Raw genomic sequence first — 22,632 nt, 5'->3', positions numbered from 1 at the left:
CTGTATGCTTATCTGTTTGTGCCAGAATTACTTCCTTTAAGTCCTGGCACACAGAGTGTTTGTCCTTTGTATAGCTGTTGAATTTGTCTCATTCATCATTAGAAGAGTGTTCTCCCATATCTATACCTTCCTGTTTGCTTCAGCTGCCATTTTCTTTTACATCTTAATATGCAGACAGCCTGGCTTGCACTGCAGTGGAGATATTGACGTTCAAATGCATAATATTTTACAACTACAGGGATAAAGTGATTACCCTTAACATTTCCTCTCCTCCCTCTAATAGCAATGCTACCCTATCTATTATTAATGATTTTAGGTTAAACCCTCTTATTCAATGATTCTCAGCGCTAAATCATCAGGGGTGTTATCTTTAGGGAGAGGTTATGGAAATACATTTATTTGAGGGGATGTTAAATAGTATGGCTCACTCTTCCTCCTCTAAACTGTTCTTAAATTTATGATAACACATGATTCTCTGTGCCTTCAGTAGTGGTTTGAAAACATGAAAAAGTAATCTTCCATAACTGGCTATTTCAACATATTACACTAATGCTAAAGCAGGGCAATATGGCTTTAAGTATACTTTTTTCTTGGCTCGTTTCAGTAACAGTATTAGTGATAAGTTTAAGAGTGCAGTGATGCATCGGTTTTAACATCAGTTTCAGCCAATACCATCCCTGTTTACAAACATAGGCCATCTAACAAATTTTGTGGCATGAACAGATATCAGTTATCAATGTTTATCTGCCGTCTCCAGTTAGTTTTATGGTGGCATCTGGCACATCTAGCTGCTAAATAAAAAAGATTCTTACAGGGCAGAGTGACCTGTTTGACAAACTTTGATCTGATTTCATGGTCAAATGTGAGAGAAAATGTCAGCATACAAGCAGTGCTATAGCAAAAGAATATATATCTGTGTCAGTAACAGCTTAATTATCATGTTAAACATTGGTATCTGGCCTTATTTTAAAAATTGCTGTATCTCTAATTGGTATATTTTAAATTCAAAGAGAGAATGCATTTACGTATATGGATGTTCAGGTGCAGCTAGTCCCTGTCCTTCTTCCCCCAATACAAACCTGTGATGGCATACTCAACCTTTGTCTGTGCACAAAAATCACAAAATGTGCTTCTCTAGATCTTTCTGTTTACTCCTTTGTAACTGTACATGCAGTTTTAAGTTTCCTCTCCTTCTGAGGTGTGTCAAGTAAGGTTGTTCCAATTTCGATAACCAGTATTGGAAAAACGTCCGATACTTCTTAAAATGCAGGCACTGGTATCGGCGAGTACACAAGTTTATGCATCTTTCCGATACCGTTTGGTGTATCTTTATATTTTGCTTCATTTAGCCATCCTAAATGTTAGCGCTGTAAACTGGAAATCATCTTTGCTGACCGAAAGCACTGCATGCATGGGCTACCGTTTTAGAGCAGTGAAGAAGCAGTAAAAGTTTTTCTTGAATGTGATCATTAAAATGCCTTCCAGACCAGTGCTGTCATACACAACATGAAGTGACACAGTTTCTAAAAAAGTTAAGTAACTTTTGAACCATAAATCCTTGCATCTCACTTGTTTTTCCTCTTGACGCTAGCTGTTGAGCCTTCCTGTTGACATTATTGATGCCTTTGAAACTCGGGGCAGCATTTTCAGTGAGCCTGGACCTCGTGTGACTTTTGGGGACCTTAATGATTAAATCCACACCAGTAAACCCGATATTGAACATCTTTTTTTTAATCAATTTTAATTGAGTTACGATCATTTATTACCACTAGCTCGAATGCTAACTTGAATGCTAACGGCCATACTGTTTTCCCCTTTGTGAGGGTCTGCCAGCTAGTTGCAGGCTGATCCTTAATCATGGGTTGGTCTGCAGGAGCTGTTAGCTCCTGACTTTCCAGCAGAGTGGCTGCAGCTTATTTGGCTCCCAAAGCATTAAAGCTAGAACAGACGTAGGCAGGAGTCAAGTCGTTTTCAAGATTTGTCATACCGGAGTGCAAAAATCACACACTTTTTATCACATTTTAATATTCTACTTTTTTACATTTAAACTGTTTTAACAGAGTGAAACTTGCTGATGATGGGACTCAAATTCATCTGTCATGTATCTTGTGTTAATCGCCCGTTATTTACCTGCCACTCTAGCTGGTAGCTTTAGCCATTGTCACAGCTGTTATGCATGTGTGCACAACACAACAAATGCAGTTTAAACCAGGGATGATTGTGTTGCATTAATCCATCTCATGGCAGAAATTATACCAGTGATGGTATTGATACTGATTTAGTCCCGCCCACATTGACATAACTTTCATCATTGAGCACAAAATTATTCACTCTGGATTTAATCAGATAATAGCATAATAGCATTCTACAGGGGTGACATTTCTGCAATTATACCCTCTGGAACATATTTTCAAATGTTATTATCATGTACTTGAACAGAATTAATAAGTTGGAAAGGATGTTAATGAGTACTGTAGATGTTAGAAAACATGAAAAATGCAAAACATCGCACTCAGAAAGAAGCCCATCAGCCCTCATTTAGAGAAAAAGTACATTTATGGAAGTATGCTCTAGTATTGAGGCAGATAGTAAAATATTCTATTTTCCCCTTCCCATATAAATGGATTAAATAAAACTCTAATGGATGTTAGAGCAGTAATTTTGAACATTTCCTTTCTTGTGAGGGGGTTAAATTGATTAAAAGGCTCTTTGAAATGAGTAAAGGCTTTGACAGAATATAAAAATGGTAAAATGGTGTAGAATGGTTTATAATAGGGATCAATTAAATACACTCATGCTGAAAGAAACCGCTTGTTACACTAAGCTATTAACCACACAGTATACACCCACCAAAATGGACAAAACCATACACTGGCATCCTTGAGAACACTTTACTGAAACAGATTTCCTCTGCCTTCAAGCAAACATTTGTGGTCTCTCGCTGGGAGATGTTATCTTTGGGGAAATACAAACACACACACACATTTGTCTCTCTGACATGTCGAAGGCGGTAGTCCGGCTGAAATCGTGCTCACCCAAGGGCATCTCCTTCCAGATGCCATGTATGTGTGACCCCTGGATATTGCGATGTGTGTGTGCGCTGTAGGGATACAGGCCTGTCGCTTGAACAGATAAAAATGAAAAACATACAAAAACCTCACACCCCCTAATCTGACATACACACAGTGCTGCATGTATTGATCTCAAATGCAGGAAAACCCATTTTAAAGTCAATCCAGGGAGTCTTTTAGCTGTAAGCCCAGTCTGCTGTAAGATGTTATGAATTCATTTGTAACATATTACATGTGTTTCCTCCACTGTATCTTACGCTGTGAGCAATGTATAGCCCTCTTTCTGATTTCTTACATTATTGCATATTTGTCATGCTAAAATGTTCCTGAACATCAAACAATTTTAATATGTGACAGAGATAACCCAAACAAACACAAGGTGCCAGTTTTAAATGCCTATTTCATTTTTTAAGGGAAAAAGCCATCCAAACGTACTTGACACTATAAGAAAAAGTAATTGCCCTTTGTTAAATCATGTATCAACTGTGATTAGCCACATTCTTTTCAGAGGTCTGAGTTGAATTTCACCAGCCAAACCCAGGCCTGATTTCTGCCAGACCTGTCGAATCAAGAAATCTCTTAGATAAAACCTGTCTGACAAAGTGAAGTAGACTAAAAGATCTCAAAAGGTAACACATTGTGCTGTGATCTTAAGAAAATTCAAGAAGATGAGATACAGTCATTGGCATCTGTAAGTCTGGAAAGTGTTAGGGCTCAATACTGGGTCCTGTTTTGTTTACATTATATATCAGCAACTTCACACCTGCTATTAAAAATTGTAACATCCATCTTTATGCTGACGACACAGTTTTATATTGATTGGCTAACACTTCACATTCAGCCGTTGAGATCCTTTGATCAACTGCAACATGCTCTGATTGATTTAAAACTGGTCCTTAACCCTAACAAATCCAAATCTATGTAATTCTCCAAAACCAGAGACCTTACTGACAATATGCATAGATTTCAAATCACCACTTTGACAGAACATGCTATTGAAAGAATCTCTGACTACAAATATTGTGGTGTCTACCAAATTTCACATGAATGCACTCACAAACAAGCTACGACCTTTACAGAAACAAGTTACATTTCCCAATGCTCAGCCAAAGATGTGTAATTGAAGCCACCTTTTTATCCATCATAGACTATGGTGACATTATTTACAGGAATGCTTCTGCTGCCATTCTGGCTCCCCTAAACTCCATTTATCAGTCAGCCCTCAGATTTATTACTGCTGACAGTCTCTCTACTCATCATTGCTATTTATATGTAAAAGTGAGCTGGGCACCTCTAACTGTAAGACATGGCAGGCATTTTAAGTGATTTCTGAAGCCTTGAGTGTCATCATATATGACATCTTTGTTAAATCAGTCTCACAATCAATACTGAACACGATCTAGGGACTGGCTGATGCTCAAAATTTCACAGACAAACACTTGATTTGGAAAAACTTCTTTTGGCTTTTCTGCTGTGTTCACATGGATCACTTCACAACAAACATTCAAACAGCAAACAGTTGTTCACATGGGTCAAATCAAAACCATGATTTTACTCCCCCTCTTATCAAGTCTCACATTGCTTTCATGATAACTGTTCCTTGAGTGGAATGCTCCTCTGCTTTGTTTGGTATTCATTGCCAACCTAAATTAATCATACTTTATTCATTATTAATATAGAGAATTTTGGTTGAACATTTGTAGTTTGTTTTCTACTTCTTCCCATGTGAGACCTCCTGCTATCAGGCACAGATTTTTAGCTCTTTGGGCTATCAGCAGTCATCAATTATTGGTGCTTTACTTAACATCTCCCCTTGTACCTTTGTTCACTGTGTAACAGAGTTACGACAATTGCTGTTAGCTGGCATCCATCATGTCGTTCTTCTGAGGGCCACATTATCTTTCCCTGCACCGAGCAGAGCCTGAGGAAAAGTTTGAGAGACGCAGCAGGAGGAGGAATTAGACACATGGTTTCCCATTATTGAGCCACATTTCATTTCAGTGTTAAGTTTCAAATCAAGCTTTGGCCAGAGGGCATAAGATCCTCCCTACTTAATCCATACATGGCTGGCATCCATGAGCTGGATCAATGAGGCTGGGATCCATTGATTAATCCTGGAGGCCTGTAGGGTTCAGGAAGGGATAGTTGCAGCTTTCACTCTACCTGATTGTTCTATTTGTGATTCTCTGTGTAAGAATTTAGTGCATCAGTGCTTATTTACACTTGAATCCAGAAATATCACAGTAATGTGCACCTTGACACCAATGAAAAAGCATGAGAGGAGTGTAGGTGGTTCCTCTCGACCTCATTTGATTTCGGTGAATCACTGTTTCTACTTATCTTAAATAGATAAAAAAATATTTGATTCTATCAATGCGGCTTAGACCAGTTAACAGGGCCATTAAAAAGTAAAACCCACACACAGAAGAGTACCATTAACTTATTCCAGATGGAGGATTCTGCTGTTGTTGTTACTGATGCTCACTAATGCTCCAAACTGACCTCAGAGACTTACACCATGTTGCTCTGTGTATTTATTTATTCATTTAGGCTATTATATCTTATTTTGAAGGGATGAAATGAAAGGCCCGTGTTTGCTCCTATTAAGGATCACAAAAATATCAGCGGGTGACATCACATTATGACCTTTTACCTGAGGTCATCCATGCTGTGCTGGTAACACACAGGAGGATGCGAAGCTTACTCTAACAGTAACATGCCCTCCTATCATTTCACTCATGTAGCAGAAAATGATTCAGATGCAGAAAAGCAACTTTGTTTCTTCATTTGATGCTCCAAAGTAAGTACAAGTCATTTTGATGCCCATGTTTGAAGTAAAGCTATTGTTTTAAACAGCCAAACGTGAATCTAGAGAATTAAAGTACATTAAACAGTACAGCTCTGAGCAGCTGGAGGCTCGAGATCTCAGGAACTAATTCATGTGGGTAGAGCAGGAAAATAACAGAGTGCCTTTCTCAGGTTGATTTGCCATTCATTTCCATATTGTTCCATGATTTTTTTCGCTTCTGCTATGGGTGTGTACATTAGGAACTTAAACGTTTTTTTTTTTTGTTTGTTTGTTTTTGATGAAGATTGTTTGATTTCATGTAAAATTAGGTGGATTTCTACTCTAAAGTTAACTTTTCTTCATCAGACATGAGTAATTACTTAATAAGACATGAGTAATTAACTCTCTGAGACTGTTATCGTATATGAAAGAGGAGAGATGTGTTAGTCCAAGTTGAACAACTGTTTGCGCCAAAGTGGTATCTTGTTACTTGTGTTTTTTTTTTTTTTAATCTGAAAGCCCTCTGTTTTGCCATTCTAAAGACGCTATCCATGCCTTCATAGCTCTTACAAAATATTTTCTAGCGAGCCTGGAACTTAGGTGACTTTCCAGGGTCTTTAAAGATTAAATCCACAGCAGCAACTCATATTGAATATCTCTTTATCCATTTTTTGATAATTCCTGCAGCCAGAATCTAATGCTGTTGCCTAAGAGTCTGCTGAAAGAAGTGCTTTGAATTATGTACATAAGGTTTTTTTTTTTCACCTTTTGGTCCTCAAGAGATTGGAGAACAAATTTGTGCAACAAACAAGTAGTCATTAATATTAACTGTGTGTAATACATACAAATCTTTGAGTTTTAATTTCCGTTTAGTCTTTTTCTTTTGTCTTTATAGTCCCATAACCTTTATAAAATTTAAGTAACATTACTGCATTTCCCTAAAGCTTAGGCTGTCCTGAAAAAAGAGTGTTTAGAGCTTCACTGTGCACCACAGGGCTGAAGTTTAACAAGATTTTTAGGACAAGTTCAGGACAGACACAACACAGCAATGGCATAGGGCTGAGGGGGTTAAGTATAGATTCTGAATTAGAACTAGAGCAAATTCAGTGCAAAATAAAATGACTGTACACCATGCTCTATTACCCTTACTCAACTGAACTTTATTTATATTGTGCTTTCATAAAAGCATGCAGCCAAAGTGCTTCACAAAAAATAATACAGAAATTGACAACAGTAGATACATTTTTAAAAGTCTAAAACTAGGAATAAGTAATGAATTGATTTAAAAAATGAAATAAACTCTAGTACAATAAGTTAAACTGATGTTATCGTTTAAATAAAAGTTTAAATCCTTTAAACCCTTCATATTCTCTGATAAATGACAAGAAAAACAGTAAATCTTTATATTTAAGAAGCTGGAACTAGAAAATATCTGAAGTATCTGTTTTAAGGCTGACTTAAACATTGATTCCACAGTAAAATTGATATTTTATCAAAATAGTTTTTTCCCTTTTTTTGATTGACTTAATGACTACCAATTCATTGTTATAGTTCATTTTAATTTTGAGTACTGACTCCGCTTAAGGTTTCTTCCTGGGCTTGCTCTAGTGTACCAACTTTTACAGCTGACTCCACTAAACAGATGACACACCATATAACACTCTCACTTAGCGTACAATTTCAGTTGTCAACACAGGTAAATTTGCACTTAATTGTCAGTGTTGTGCATAAATATCTAGGTGGACGTGTTTTCCCAGTGACATGGAAACAAACATGCATGCACAGTCATCAATTTGCTCTATTACAGCTGTCAAATGTAACAAATGCGCTTTAAACAGCATGCACACACACTCTCTGACCTAAACACACATACACCAATCAGTCACTTACATTGAAGCGGCGCCCTGCCACTTGCTCCACAATGGTATTACAGGGGCTCTCAGCCTGTTATGATCTCATTCCAAAAGCATTCAGCAGTGCCACAAAGCAATTCCAAACACATTTCCAAAACACATTTTGCAGCGCCACAAAGTGTTACATCCATCACAGGGGGAATAAGGCGTAATGGCCGACAGATACTGTAATAGTTGATTCCCCTGCCAAGAAAATGTGTGTCCAGGACTGTTTGTTGATGTCTGTGCAGCTCTGTGTGTGCGCTTTGGTGTGTCCAGTGTGTGTTCGGTCTTGGCACATGGGAAGGAGAGAGAGATCCCTGCAGATCCATTGTGCTACAGTCAGGGCGATCTCTGCAGTCCCTAATGTCCATATATATTTAATGAAATGGTGAAGGGATAAATTATACATGTCTACCTCTTTTGCCCTCCCTTTCTTACTTCTTTCTTCTTGCTTTTGCTTTTAAAAACTTCCCCCAATCAACCTTCATCCTTTCCCTACCCTGCCACATTCCCTTGACGTGAAATAAAAATCCCCTTCCACGAGTTTGTCTTTTCTTTCACACTGTCGTCTGTCCTCTACACTTACAATTACAGTGTCTTGTCATTTAAATGTATGCACTCACGTCTGTCTAAGCTTTGGATTTGCTCTGTTTGCACAAGGAAGTGAAGTGAGGGTTCCACAGGAACGTTGGCGATGGCTGTAAATGGAGATTTGCTTTGTAAAATATTATGGAAATTGGAATAAGAGGTTGAGAGACATGGAGACAAGTTTGGAGAGAGAGAGAGAAAGTGCCACCAGGAAAGATGAAACAGACAAACTGATCAAAGCATCTGACGAGATAGTCCTCTTTTCCCCCATTCTAGTTATATATTTCTAACATTCACAGGAGGAAAGAGCAGAGACGCAAATCAACGTCTGAGCGGGAGTGTTTTTGAACAAGTGGAAGAAACCAGTGTCATGGTATATATGTGAAAGATAGCATGGAAGTGGAGCGCATATACTTTAGTATGTAGCATATATGTCCCACTGGACAACACTGAAATGTTGTTAACCTCCCACTGACCTTACTGTCAGCCTTCTAACTGTGTTTATGTGTGAATGATGCACAAAGAAATGTCTGCCTGGCTGTAGATATTTGGCATGTTGTGGTCAACCAGTGTCACTGCAGTATTAATGAACTAATGATTGTTTTCTTTTGGTCACAGGCGTCATAATAAAGCTAATATCAGACAAGATTATTTTACACTAAAATGCCTGTTTTATGTTCAAGGAGCAAAAAGGGAATTTGAAGAAGCTTCTAGCTTATTTCTGCATATCCTGTACCTTTACTGTTGAAGCAGGTATTTCTGCAAAGTGCATCAGGGCTGACGGTATTAGAAAAACTGACACTAGATTTGTATCTTTATGTGATATACAGCATATTGTAATTCTTCTTCATCAAAATTCAAATCAAACCAGACAAATGCAGTGCTTTTTATGTCTATGTTAATAGCTACAGTGTTACTTAAACACCATCAGCCATTTCTAACAACTTCCAAAGTAGGAAGGCACTCGATTAGCCAACTAAAGAGTTAGATTCAGATCCTTTTGTGGTCAACACTAGAATTACAAGTTGTCTGATCTTACTATTAACATTTTTTGTTATTAGTTCAGGCCCACCATCGTGGTTAAACACTCCATCTAAATGCAGCCACCCGTTGCTTGTAGCCACTGTAATTGTTCTTAATGACAGCTTCTTTGCTGAAATGGTGCTCTTAACTTTGTTATAAACAACTGCTAACTATGTAGTTGCCCTGATAACACCTCAAGGGAATGCTGCAGATAGCACTATTTTGAGTGAAGAACTCAAAATACTCTGCTAGCACTACTAACACAGTAACGTTAGCCACATTCTGCAAACCAATTTCACACTGTTTCAGCATGACTTCGTTTACTGTTGCAGTGTGAAGTTAGTTAACAGAATGTATTTATCTGAATTGAAACTAGTTGGCTTAACACAACTATGTTTTGCATGTAATCGAATGGGAAATCATCCGTCTGTGAACATGACTTATATTGTTTTTCAACAGCAGTGCAGTCTGTCATGTCGCAGTGAAAGGAGAGCTTTCAGTGTAACTTAAACCCACATCAGTGGTGCTGGATGCCGTCCATGGAAGACAAAGTAGTCCTCAAGATGTTCAGTCAGTGACCATGTAACAAAGGTATATTAATGGAATTTCAATAATAATTTTCAGTAATCAACATAAATCAGTAATAATAATAATCAATAGTATCTGTCACTGATTTTGTTATCTGTTTTATTTTGTACTTTATTGTTGGATCAACTTCAGTTTTCAAAAGCAGCCATTAAAAGCAGATTAAGGTGATTTGTCCCTGTTATTGTGCCATCAGACTGCCTATTCAATGCATCTCTATTCATAGATATATAGAAGCACTATAGACATGGCAGCAGGCTCCTGTGCTTGAGTCTACTTTGTGCTCCACTTTTGCACATGCATATGTTTATTTGCACACATACAGTGTATTAGAGGCTCATGGCTGCAGCAGGCTGCCAACAGGGAGCTTCAAAGCTCTTAGACACACAAATACACTCACATACACATCCAGCCTCTCTCACAGATGCTGCCCTTCCTCTGATCTTTTGATACATCCCTTAAGAGGAAAGGAAAACAAAAGAATGGCTTTGCAATTAGTTTAGCCAGTGCATTATAAGCATTCACAATTCTTAGCCCTTGATCATGCAAAGTGAAGCAGAAAGTATCAAATATTGGGTTAGTAACACTGATTCTTTTTTTTAATTTTCCATGTTGTTTTCCATATAAGATGTTCCTACAGCCTGTTCTTAATGTGGATTACTTTATAGGAAGTAGCCTGTGTGGAATGAAACAGTGGGAAAGGTCAAAACTCCACTAAACCAGCTAAGAGAAGAACCAAACTCAATAGAAGGAAAGTAAACAACTGAAGTACCAAAAGTAAATACAACCAAAAGAGGCAATGAAGTGAAGAGGGACGACTCTGCATATCATCGCTGTGCTTTTTCCCATTTTTTGAGCCTGTCATTGTGAGAGGGACATGCTCATGAATCCTTTTTTAACCACTTTGATGGTTTTCAATAATAGTCCAGGGAAAAAATAGCCAACAGCATGATGTGTGATAGCTGTATCTTTCACAGCCAGACTGACTGACTGGCTCATGCTGAAAGAAAAGCTAAACAGGGATCAGGGCCGTCACTAGGATTGAAAGACGGGGGGGGGGGGGGCTTAACCCCAAGGGTTGCAAGTTATTCTTGGTATATAGTGTGCACCATTTAATTTCCTCCACACCTTAGAATGCTTAATTAATTAATTAATTAATTAATTGATTGATTGATTGATTGATAGTTGCAGAGCATTTATCAGGACCTATAATCTGGCTCACTCTCTTCTCCTTAGAAGACTGTCCTTTCCTGAGCCTTCAGGAGGTCTTTCTTTTTTACTAATAAGAGTCTCAGTGAGTTTATGAGTTGGGGTTTATGAGATATTGGGGTGGGTTCATGGAAAAGATGTTAGAAAACATATCCATTAATGCATTTAGTAAAATATAAATGTGGTATATAATATCTAAAAATATATATTTCACTCCTCTCTTTTTCCTTTCAGGCTGTTCATGCTTTCCAAATAAAACTAGCTTATTTCTGCCAGTCACTGATATTTCGCTGTGTCTGAAGACAGTCCACAGCAGTAGTACTCAACCTTATTCTACCCAAGAACCTTATTGTCTTAAAATACTTTTGCAAGAGCCACATTCCAAAACTGGGGATGTAAGAAGATCCATAGATCAGCTGATCCATAGTTGAAATAAAATGAAACAGTGAATTGTTGGATTATTCTGTAATTAAATAGGATACAATAGGCTACATACAAATTTCTACAGTGTTAGAGGAAAACATATGTTACTGATAATAAGCATGTATTTTTTTTTATTTATTCAAGTTCCACCTGGTCTAATGACATGTTAAAATATTAGTTTGAGCTCTGAGATGTTTTTCAAAGAGCTTATGAATTATTGTTGGCTATTTGGAATTTATCTCTCACACTGGGACATTTACTGTAGTTCTGTAAATTTATTAACTAAAAAAAGATACTTTCTAATTTTTTTTCCACTCATTATTGATGCTTTTAGCTAAACGAGGAGGGGTCTCGTCAGACCCGGCTGCAGAAACAAATCAGAGGGGGGGCATTACATTTTTGGGGGAGGGGGCACACTTTTTCAACCTAAATTTTATTTGCTTCAGGCTGAACAGTGGCATTGTAGCCACTTCTACGGTGCTGAGAAATCATTTTTCTCTCACAACAAAGAGGCAGTTTATCCCAAATCTGGAAAAAAAAAAAAAAACAGTGTGGGAGAGGTAGCTACAGCAGCTAGGGGGCACAAGGAGCAGCGCCAAGCAGCGTAACTCATCTGCATGGAAGAAACGTGAGTGACAACATCAACAACAACACTACCACCGAACATTACAGCTGCGAGAAACAGCAACAGGCTAGCACAGGCTTTTTTTCCTAGAGAAAAGGCGTGGAGGAAAGCTCTGCATGAGTGGTCTTTGGGGCTCTTCTGTTCCAGGGTCACTAGGCTGCAATGGCCTGTTGCTGTTCAACGCAGCTGTAATGTTACCGTGAACCTCGGTGGTGTTGTTGCTGTTGACGTCACCACTCACGTTTCTTCCATGCGAATGGGTTATGCTGCTTGGCGCTGCTCCTTGTGCTCCTTAGCTGCCGTAGCTAACCCTCTTAGCATGAATGTTTTCTCCAGTGTGGCTGTTGACTTCGATGCTTATGTTTCCAAAAGAAGTGGAGCTGTATGGCGCTGCTTCCTCCTCACTCCCGTCTGTGCCGTCACTTGTCCTCGATACTTTGTTTTTTTGGAAATAATTCCGGATATCCATGTTCAGTTCACTGGGCAATAGCGACGGTGAATGCCATGAACGTATGACTTGGTATGACTCAGTGACCTACCCCCTCTATTTGTAATTGGCTAGCATGTTGCCTTCGTTCGTTGGTTGGATTGGTTGAATTGTAGGATCAACAAATCGAGATAGGAATAATAAAAGATGGCTACTCCGACAAAAAACAAAACAAAACCCAAATATGGACAACTTCAAGTCCCAGGGTGGGCACGACTGACTCCGTGGGTGGGCACAGACCCCAATGCCCGCCCATGCTGCCAGGTCTGGGCCTCATATTGGTCTTGCCCTGGTCCTTGAAATGACTAAAAGCGGCCCTGCCTCACACTTTCAGCTCTCTCAGACGCGTCGTTCCACCCTGCCTCATTCTGTGGCTTTGGTTTCCTGTTTCTGCTCTTTTACAGTATTTGTTATCAGCAGTACATTAAAGATCAAGTTAAACACCCACATTTGGACAAGTTTTACTAGATATTACGTTATCTCAACATTCTGATCCGTGTGAGTGAGGGTTGCTGATGACCGACGACACATACCGCAATGATCATCATAAAATACGAGTGTGGAAGAGCATGGGCAGGAAGAGATTGAAGAAACTTGTTAAAACGAGGGCATTAAAAGCTTCAATTTGAACACAAGACAGCACACCTAAATGAATGAACTTACTGAAGAGACGCACCACCACCGGACGTCCTTCGCTGTGCACACCCAGTGATAATAATACAAGGATTAAAAGTAAATTAAAGTTTTCATCTATACTTGGCAGTAAAGAGCCACAGGCAGCTGGAGAGCCATGGGCTGATTATCTCTGCTCTAGACATTAAGCAGAGAGTAACATAACACTGTGGTGCATTCCTTAATTAATTTCGTCACTGTTTTTACTGTAATTATTGTTGGGGGGGCTGAGGAACATTTTGGGGTGGCTTCAGTGCCCCCAAAAACGGCCTAACCACGTCCCTGACAGAAAGACATGCACTATGGTTGGCTTGATTGGAGGACAGTTGGACATATAACAGAAACTGTCATAGTTAGTGTGCAAATGTTCCTTATGATATTCAGATATTTTCTACAGTTTTATCTCTAAAAGACTGACTTTATTCGAATCCTACCTGTTTTGGCATTCCTGAAAAATTAAAGTTACTGAGTGTTAGCTTGTAGGGGTTTGAACTGCAGGCAGAGTTCAAGACTAAGGATGTCCCGTCATCATGGAGACTACAACATGCTCTTGGGGTAAACCAAAATCTTTCCTGGGATGATTTATGTATTCGCATGTCAGTGTTTGAAAATAAGCAACAGCTACCTACACAATGCGTGTGTTTCTGCACAGAGTGAATTTTTTCACCCTACCAGCTAAAGTTGTAAAGTAACAAATGATTTCAGACAGAACACAAGGTAATCTGAAACCTGGTCTACTTCTTACTCTGCAGAGCCAGGCAGACCTAACTGACCAGAGAGGCCAGGGCAAGAGTGGCTGTGTTTACAGTGACAGGCTGTTTCATTTAACCCAGCGCAGCATGGTTTACATCTCCACAAGAATATTTCACCTGCTGAGGTAGTGTTAAAAATGTCCTGCTTGTCTTATAGCCATGATGATTAAAAGAAGGGCACTACTGTGGCTGTATACTGTATAGCCTTCTGTTACCCACAGATTCCACATACTCTGCAGGTGCCATGATCTACAGCAATGTGCTTATGAAGTGTAAATAAATCGTGCACTCTCTAGGCAATTTTTGCAATTCCACTGCAACTGCTCTGGCACATCCCAAAACTGGGACTCAGTTCAAGATGCATGCCAAGTCTACTGTATCTCTGGGGCCAGCCTTGGCCAAACCACCTAAGTCCATGTAAAGATTGATCCAAATAGCAGGAAAAGCATGCAAAGCATCAAGTTCAAAATACAGCAGTAAATCATCACTATAACAACGTTACGTCCTATCCTGTGGCACAAACTACAGGACACCAGTCAGTCAGTGGGTCACAGAGGTACTACAGTGCCATTAACGAAAAAAATTACCCTTTTAGGTGGAAAACCACAGAGTTTACATGAAACCATACATCCTTCTAGAAAACATAAACCTTAAAATTCCCTAATCCACTCACCCAGGATAGAAGCAAAAAAAAAATGAACTGCATTGAAATGAATGGCAAATCATCCCAAGAAAGAGAAAATGTTGTTTACAAACTCCTCTCAGGTGAACTCTACCGTCATGAGTTTGTTCCCATGATGTTGTTTCTCCAGCTGATAAGGACTGCTGTGTGCTCTGTGCTCCAGGGACACTTTCAGGGCAAAGGTTAGCGCTGTTGGTCTGAGCAAAGCAATGCACACCAAGAATGCAGTGCATTTTATTTTGAAAAGCCTCCCAGGAAATGGGCAGCTTTCAGCAGAAGCAACGTCACAAATATATAAGCCAAAGGAAACAACACCAAATCAATTACAAGCTAGAACATCCTGAAAAGTAATCACGGTGAGTTAAAACTTCTGCTTCTTGACTCATGCACACCCATTAAGCTTATTGAATACAAGGATCCAGAAATAATGAAAAATTGCAAGATTATGATATGAATCTAACACTATTGGGCAGAGATCTATGTGAAAACTCCCCTCATATTGGCTCATATACTCTATAAAACAACTAAGACCCTGCCATTCAGGTGAGGTTTAAATGAACATTTAAAGACATGGCTGCAGCCCTAATTTTCATTATCAATAGAAATATGTTTATCTGGATCCAACAGTTATTTATATTTTGCTTTGTGAATTTTGCAGACCATTTTTCTTGTCCTGCATCTGCTCTCCAGAGCATATACCACTCCAGTTATATCTCCAGCTGTGTGCTGATCCAATTACCTGATGGAATACCTGCAGGGCTTCTCCAGGCTGTGATTGGCTGCTTAGTGTTGCATTCCAATAAACGTCAAGCTGCACGATTTAACTTTCTTAAGGATCCTATTTGGTGGCCGGGCAGCTGCGCCCCTAAATCAGAGCTGATTGTGCTGCAATGATGATTCAATTATATGTGAGTAACTGAGTTGCAGGGCAGCAATTATCTTTTATTCGTCAAAATGACAAATAGTGTTTTGATTACACTTCAACACGCAACTGTCACACTGGAAACCCCTCAGTTTTAATGGGTCCCATGACTATAGGACAGACAGAGAGATAGTCAGGTAGGCATGGCAGCTTTTGTGCTGTGGGATAATGCCATCCTCCTCATGAGAAGAGACAGATTGACAGATGGACTAAACCCACCGTCAGTTAAAGAGTGCGGTGTCCTATGGTAGAAATCATATTAGTGTCCCTCTCAGACAGAGACTGACAGATGGACTCGGACAGACAGCCGGAAATAACAGAAAAAAACAAGTCATCAGTCCTGGGGCGAGATGAGAGTGAAGAGGAGGAATGACAAAGCAGCGGAGGGTTATAGGACGCTTTGGGAGAGGAGCATTTTTTTCTTTGACATCTCTACCCTGAAAATGTTCCTGAAAGTTGTCTCCACTCTCCTAAAGTCTCAAATCATATACAACATGGTGAAAACTGTAACATAAATATTATCAATCTGATAAACAGGACAGCATCCATTTGAATCTCTGCTTTGCATTGCCCAGAACATTTTTCTGTTCATATGGCTTTCTTAATGTGTGTTGGACTGAAGAGATTTCTCTAACACAGTTTTCAGCCCACTTGAGGAAGGTATGTGCAAGAGTGTGACAGCATCTCCATCACCTTTCATTACCATCATCATTACGAGAGCAAGATGTGGAACGATGTAGGTATTTCTGCAGACAAACTGCATTAGGAAGGACTGGAAGGCTGGGCCCAAAAAAGGGAGTAACACTCACTACTCTTAGAGACCCCAGTGTGTTAAGTTTGTCACTCAAATAGAAGATTTTTTTCACTTTCACCACCTGTTGAAGGATGTGCTACCACAACAGGCTCTGCTTAAGAGTGTGTTCTTACGCAGAAAACGTTTTCCAAGAGCAGCATTAGATAACTTTTGTCATATCCAAATGCATGCAGTCAAAAAAGCAGATGTGTTGGTGGCGATGCCGTATTATCATCAGGAAGAAAAGGCAGTCATCCCCTATTGAAATAAGCAGCTACCAAAGAATTTCTTTTCCAATTCCAAAAATTCAGATAAATAAATATGGATCTTTAAATGCACTCTCAGCCTGTAGTCCATACATGACAGCTGTTACCAGTAGTAACTTGTTATAGTGACTTATGGAGAACAGGCAACATCCCTAACATCTCTGTGCATCCCGACACTTACTGTCCTCACTGAGCGCTTTCTTGAAATCAATAAAGGGTTGCTTGCAGCCCATGTTGACTCTGCAAGGTGTTTGACTCAGTGACTTTGGATGCCTTCTGGAGGATTCTGGAGCTCCAGGGGATCGTGTGTGCTTTTCATGCTGTTGTCTTCCTGATATTTTGGTTCAGAGGGTACTGTGGAGTGTGGTAGCTCCAGCTCTCATTTCCCATTTAACTCTGGGAAATATGATATGATGACATGATAATAGTACAGTAACATTGGCAGCAAACTGTGGTGTGCCATTTGGCGATGTCTTGATCGCTGATCTGCAAGGATGTGGTGATCCTTGCAGATCTGTAGATGTCCATGTGGGGGCTCTTGAATTGCTGAGCAAGGAGGCTGAACCGCTCGATTTCAAACAGATATGGTTCTGATTCTGGCTCTGGATCTGTTCTGGAGTCTCAGAACCTTGGTACTTTCTGGCAAACCAGCCCACGTTCACACCAGTTTAAAGGGATACTTCAACATTTTGGCAAATTCGCTCATTGCCATAATTCCTATAGTCTTAATAATAGGTTTCCTTTAGGTGTCGGTGCAAGCTGTTTCTAGATCTGGGGGAACTGATATACCAGCCGCTTAGCTAATGCTATGGAGACAGATGATATTATTGACGGTGATGTTTTAAAGCTAAGCTAGTTACTGTCAAGTAACTACGGCACTGCCACAGGCGCGCACTGTGTCACTCCGCCCAATGGTTTACTCGGAAAGTAGTTCCGAGTATTTGCTTCATGTGTTGTAATGTAACATAATTATATGTTATTATTGCATAGCGTGGTGAATGTGTAGGTCACAACTTGTCCAACGAGAGCGTTTTGGAGTTGTTGGATTGTGTATTTGATGAGTTTGATGAGGGAAAGCCAAAAATACCGTCTGTCTCCTTTAAGTTGGCACAGCAGCTCGGCAGCATTGATCTAAAAATAGCTTGCATGGACAACTAAAGGTAACGAACCTATTACTAAGACTATAGGGATTATGGCAATGGGCAAATTTGCCAAAATTTTGAAGTATCCTTTTAAGTGGAACCAAAGTGGGAGAATACGTTACTTAGGTGGTCTCTTGAGTTTATTAATTTTTTGTCTGGTATTCGGGTGAGGTCCTTCATCATCTCTTCCACAAGTTTGGCATATAACTTGCTCTTCCTTGTACAACTCTCCAGCTTTACCTGGACTTCTGTCGATGCCCAGATTTTTGGTTCCAGCTGAGAACCAACTTCAGGTTCTGAACCAAATTTTTTTTTTTTTTTTTTTGGTTTGAACACACCAGCCAGTTCAAAATTACAGTGAGAATCAGTGAGATTGACAGAGGGAACGGGCACAGAGTCCTGCCGGTCTAAAAAGCCTTCGGGGACGCCTTGGATGTTACGATCGAATCTATTTCTGTGGATGGTGAGAGCATAGAAGCTGTGTAGCAGTTCAGCTACCTTAGCATTAATGTGCTACCCTCCAAGGCTTACCCAATGCTAGATGTTGCCTTTTGCATAAACCAATGGCAATTCTGGGTAAGGCAGTCGAGCGCTCACAGTATCTGAGCATGCAGATCCAAGTCAGAGTCTTTCAGTCAATGGTCCACCCAGTCTTGCTATTCTTGTGAGGCCTGGATGCTGACTGATGGCCAGAGATGCCATCTGGACTCCTTTGGGAAGACTTTTCTTTGGTGCATTTTTGAATATGGTTTGCAAGACCATGTGTTTAATGCTGACATGCCCAGAAAAGCTGGGATGAAAAGAGTCAGCTGCTGGATATGTGAGTGGTTGCTGTGCTTCTACAGGCACCTAGTGCGCTTTCCTGCGCCTGATCCAGCTCACTACAAACTGGAAACCTAGGACCTAGTGGTTGAGGCAAGCCTTGTGGGCAGACACGTGCTATAAATGTTTTTGACTGACTTTTGGGAAGCTGTCACTTGATACGTGATTGAGTGTATGATCGAGACCTAGCTATCAAAGATTGTGTACATAAAAAAGCAGGCCAAACCTGCTGGCTGTGACCGTCTGCCTCTCCAGGCTGTCACTCATGTGTTTGGTTACTTGCCAATTCAAGCTACACAGCCCATCAGGAGATATGACAAGTGATAGTGCATGAGTATGACTGACTGCAAGGCAGGGGGTCAGACACCAATACACTTCACTTTAAGGGTGAAAAAACTGTCACTTTTGTACCTAAACCGTTTCTCAATTTTCAACTAGAGGATTAAAAATTTCATGAGCACGACATACCCTACTTTCTTCTCAGTTTCCAAATAAGTGAGAAATACAGACTTATAAAGGAGTTTGGCTCAGAGAGGGGAAGAGGCACAGTGGAACAGAGCAACATGAATGTGTGAAAGAGCATGGGAGATTGTAGAGGGAGATGTGAGTGACGGGGAGAAGGTGAGAATTGGTAAGAATGACAGAGGGAAAATGGGACATAATTACGAGTGATGGGGGAGCGTTGATGTGAAGAGCTGCATATCACAACTATCACTGAGTAAAGATGGATATTCCTGCCATGTTTTTCCCAGGTACTTAAGGAGTAGAGGCACATATAATATTAAGTGAACACACCCCCATGTGCTTCCTATAGTAGCAGTCTTTTGCTTTGTATTCTTTATATTAAGTGATCAAAGTCATTGCTTTCCTCTTCCTGCAGGTTGAGGTAGCAGGAAGAGAGTGCAGGCTTAAAGCTTTGAGGAGAGAGAGGACGGGACACCTGCGGGGGTGTAGGGACAGAGGTGTAAATAAGTGAAGAGAGAGATGGAGGTGGGGAGAGACGGCAGGGGAGTGAGGGAGTTGAGATGAAAAGATAGGAGTGAGATGAGGTTGGGGAGTGGTACAGAGGTAGCAGTGGAGTACTGTAGGCACCTTTGATTGCCAAGAGACAGATGGGAGGAAAATGAGTGTGTCACTTTTACACCAACACTGTGTTAAGGCGATTATAATGTCTATTTTTAAATGTATGTACATGGTGCCATCCCTTTATTCCTCTTGTCCTTTCTTGCCACAAGTATGTGTTTTTGATTTTTAAGGCCATCTCTGAATCTCTTTTTTGTCATTTTGACGAACAAATTATTATTTTTCAGAGTCAAGTCAGAGGAAAATGTGAAAAAAGAAGCAGATTGTGGAGTGAATAATAGGAGCCTGAAGACTTCATAGAAAACATTGTCTGTTCTATAATAGAAAGGTGTGAGCAGAAGATTAGAAAAGTGGATTTTAGAGAGCAGAGGAAGGTGAGCAGAAAAGTTGCGACAACTTTAGTATCAGCAGAGACTGGAGTAGGTTGTGTGGTGGAAAGAATCGGGTTATACAGAGGCAGAGTATTTAAAAACCACACAGATAGAAAAAACAGCGAAGAGAAAGGAAAAGGCAATGCTAAGCCAAATACAATATGATAGTCAGGACTTTTCTGTGGAGGGAATAGGTGCTGTTGCTTTCTGAGACTCTTTCCATGAACTCGTCAAAATTCCCTCATGTATTTACAGCACTCTACCAGCTTTCAATCAGACTTTTCCTCAAGGCAGTGCATATGGACAGCTGAAGCCACAGTTATCTGATATAATTATGATGCAGTGTGGTCTAATTAACATTGGTGATGTTTTTCTTTAAGTTTCCAAAAGCACTTCAGTGGTTTGATTGTTAATTAGCTCATGGTTTGTGCTTTTTGTTCTGCTTAGGCTTTGCCTGTGGATCTGTACCTAATGAGCAAGTTTTAAATAATCATTTTTCCTTTTCTGTGTGTCACTACTGTGAGGGATTTTTCTTTTACTTACTTTTCAGATCTGTAGTTGAACTTTCCTTTCTTTTTTGATTTGATTGGTCACATTTTAAGGTTGCAGTTCCTCAGTACCCCAAACTCCTTATTCAGGGGTTTTCCTGCATATTTAATTATGAGGCTGACGCCTCCAGCTCTCAAAGCGTTGACATCATGAAAACTGTATTTTCTGGTGAAGGCCATTTTTAACTGAAATTATGGTATTACACTGGTTTGGCAGTACTGTATTGGTAACAATGCACCGGGAGTCGCTGCCAAAACTGTCAAAGAAGAGGAAAAGGCTGTGAGTTTTCTAAGTTTCCTGGATTTTCTTCCCTACAGCAGAATGCATTGGATGAACATAGTACGGATGAATGCTGTGGTCTGTGTGTGAGCTAAAGACACACAAACTAGAGACTCAGAATGCTGAGGGATTTTTTTTCTTAGAATTCTGAATTCGATCTTGGAATGCTGATTTTCCCTCAAAAATCTTGGATTAAAGTCAAATTTCTGACCTTTTTTTGCTAAAAAATCTGTGATTAAACTCAGAATCCTGACTTTTTTCCTCAAAAATTCTGGGATTAAAATTTCAGATTTCTAACTTTTTTTTTCTTTTTTTTGCTAAAAATTCTGGGATTAAACTCAAGATTCTGACTTTTTTACTCAAAATTCTGGTATTAACATGTCATATTTCTGACGTTTTTGCTAAAAATTCTGGGATTTAACTCAGAATTCTGACTTTAAACTCAAAATTCTGGGATAAGGTCAGATTTTTGACTTTTTACCTCAAAATTCTAGGATTAAAGTTATAATTCTGACTTTTTTCCTCAAAATAGTTTTGATTTTTTTTCCCCTGGAATTCTGGGGAATTAATGTCAGAATAATGGGATTAAAGTATCCAGACCCATGAATTTGAAAAAGAGGAGTCGTTTTTCAATAAATGTGTTTTCTTTGGCCCTAATCCTCTTACTGTCTTTGCATCTGATATTTGTTATCTTCTACCTCTGTGCTGTGTACTTTTCTCAATTCATGCCCACTCAAATTCTCTCAATCACTGCCTTACTTTTATTCCCAGTCACTGTCTTTTTTCTTCTCCCTACTCCCCCCAGATTATTCATATCATCTCTCCATCCCTTTCTCCTCCATCTTTCTCTACCCCCATACTCCATTGGGTAATATTAATAGGCTGTTGAGAGTGCCTGATTTTAGCAGTAGCTCTTTCTAGCAGTCTGTGCTGCATTAGTGCATTAAGTCTGTGTGCTCACTGCTGCCTGTTATCCAGCTGGACACATTAAGGGCATAACGGCATACTGTTAGCTTCAGTCATATGATCTCATGTACCGGTATGTGCTCATACAAGGTACTTATGCTGTCAGCTACACAAAACACATCTATCCCCCACACAGACTCTCAAAATCAACCAATGAATTCACACAGGGAAAAAAATTGATATTCAGTGAGTCACAGTCCAGTACATGTCATGCATGCTAATGGGGCACCCGATGAGTCACACCAGGAGTTTGTTAAAGTGACAACACAGCTCAAAACAGCACTCAGCTGAAGCAGTGATCTTTGTCAGTTTGAGTCTGATACTGAGCACTGATAACACAGAGGTAGGTCTACGATAAAGGAAACTCTTAGTAGTAGACGTGGGAGTGCAAACGTGAAAAGTCAGGATGTATTAAGGAGGGAGGTGGATTGGAAGACACAGGGGGTATTGAGAAATGGTATTGCTTCCTCTCAGCTGGTGTGTGTGTTTGGGCACGATTGCGTTCATCCCTAAAAATAAAACGATACCACTTCCCTCGAGACCATATGGTGCAGATAATGAGCAGGTCCTCCAACACTTCCTCCCTGTGTGGCTCCCCTGGCGGGCCCACAGAGCTCAGGAGTTTTCTCTAACAGAATG

At 39.9% G+C, this 22,632-nt stretch overlaps 1 protein-coding gene across 4 annotated transcripts in view; it reads left to right on the top strand.

Annotated features, from left to right (window-relative positions):
* The window catches only part of grm8a (glutamate receptor, metabotropic 8a), a 351,812-nt gene that overhangs the window by 98,297 nt on the left and 230,883 nt on the right, over window positions 1–22,632 (top strand). The window contains exon 1 of one of the 4 annotated variants that reach the window (XM_041781268.1): window positions 14,186–14,243. The exons of the other annotated variants lie outside the window; for them this stretch is intronic. The gene's annotated coding sequence lies outside the window, so the exon portion shown is untranslated. Of the gene's footprint in view, window positions 1–14,185; window positions 14,244–22,632 lie in introns of those variants that run through there. 4 annotated transcript variants of the gene reach the window in all.

Source organism: Cheilinus undulatus, linkage group 23 (assembly GCF_018320785.1).
Source record: "Cheilinus undulatus linkage group 23, ASM1832078v1, whole genome shotgun sequence".
Taxonomy (NCBI): Eukaryota; Metazoa; Chordata; class Actinopteri; order Labriformes; family Labridae; genus Cheilinus; species Cheilinus undulatus.
This window is presented reverse-complemented; position numbering and strand designations above follow the sequence as displayed.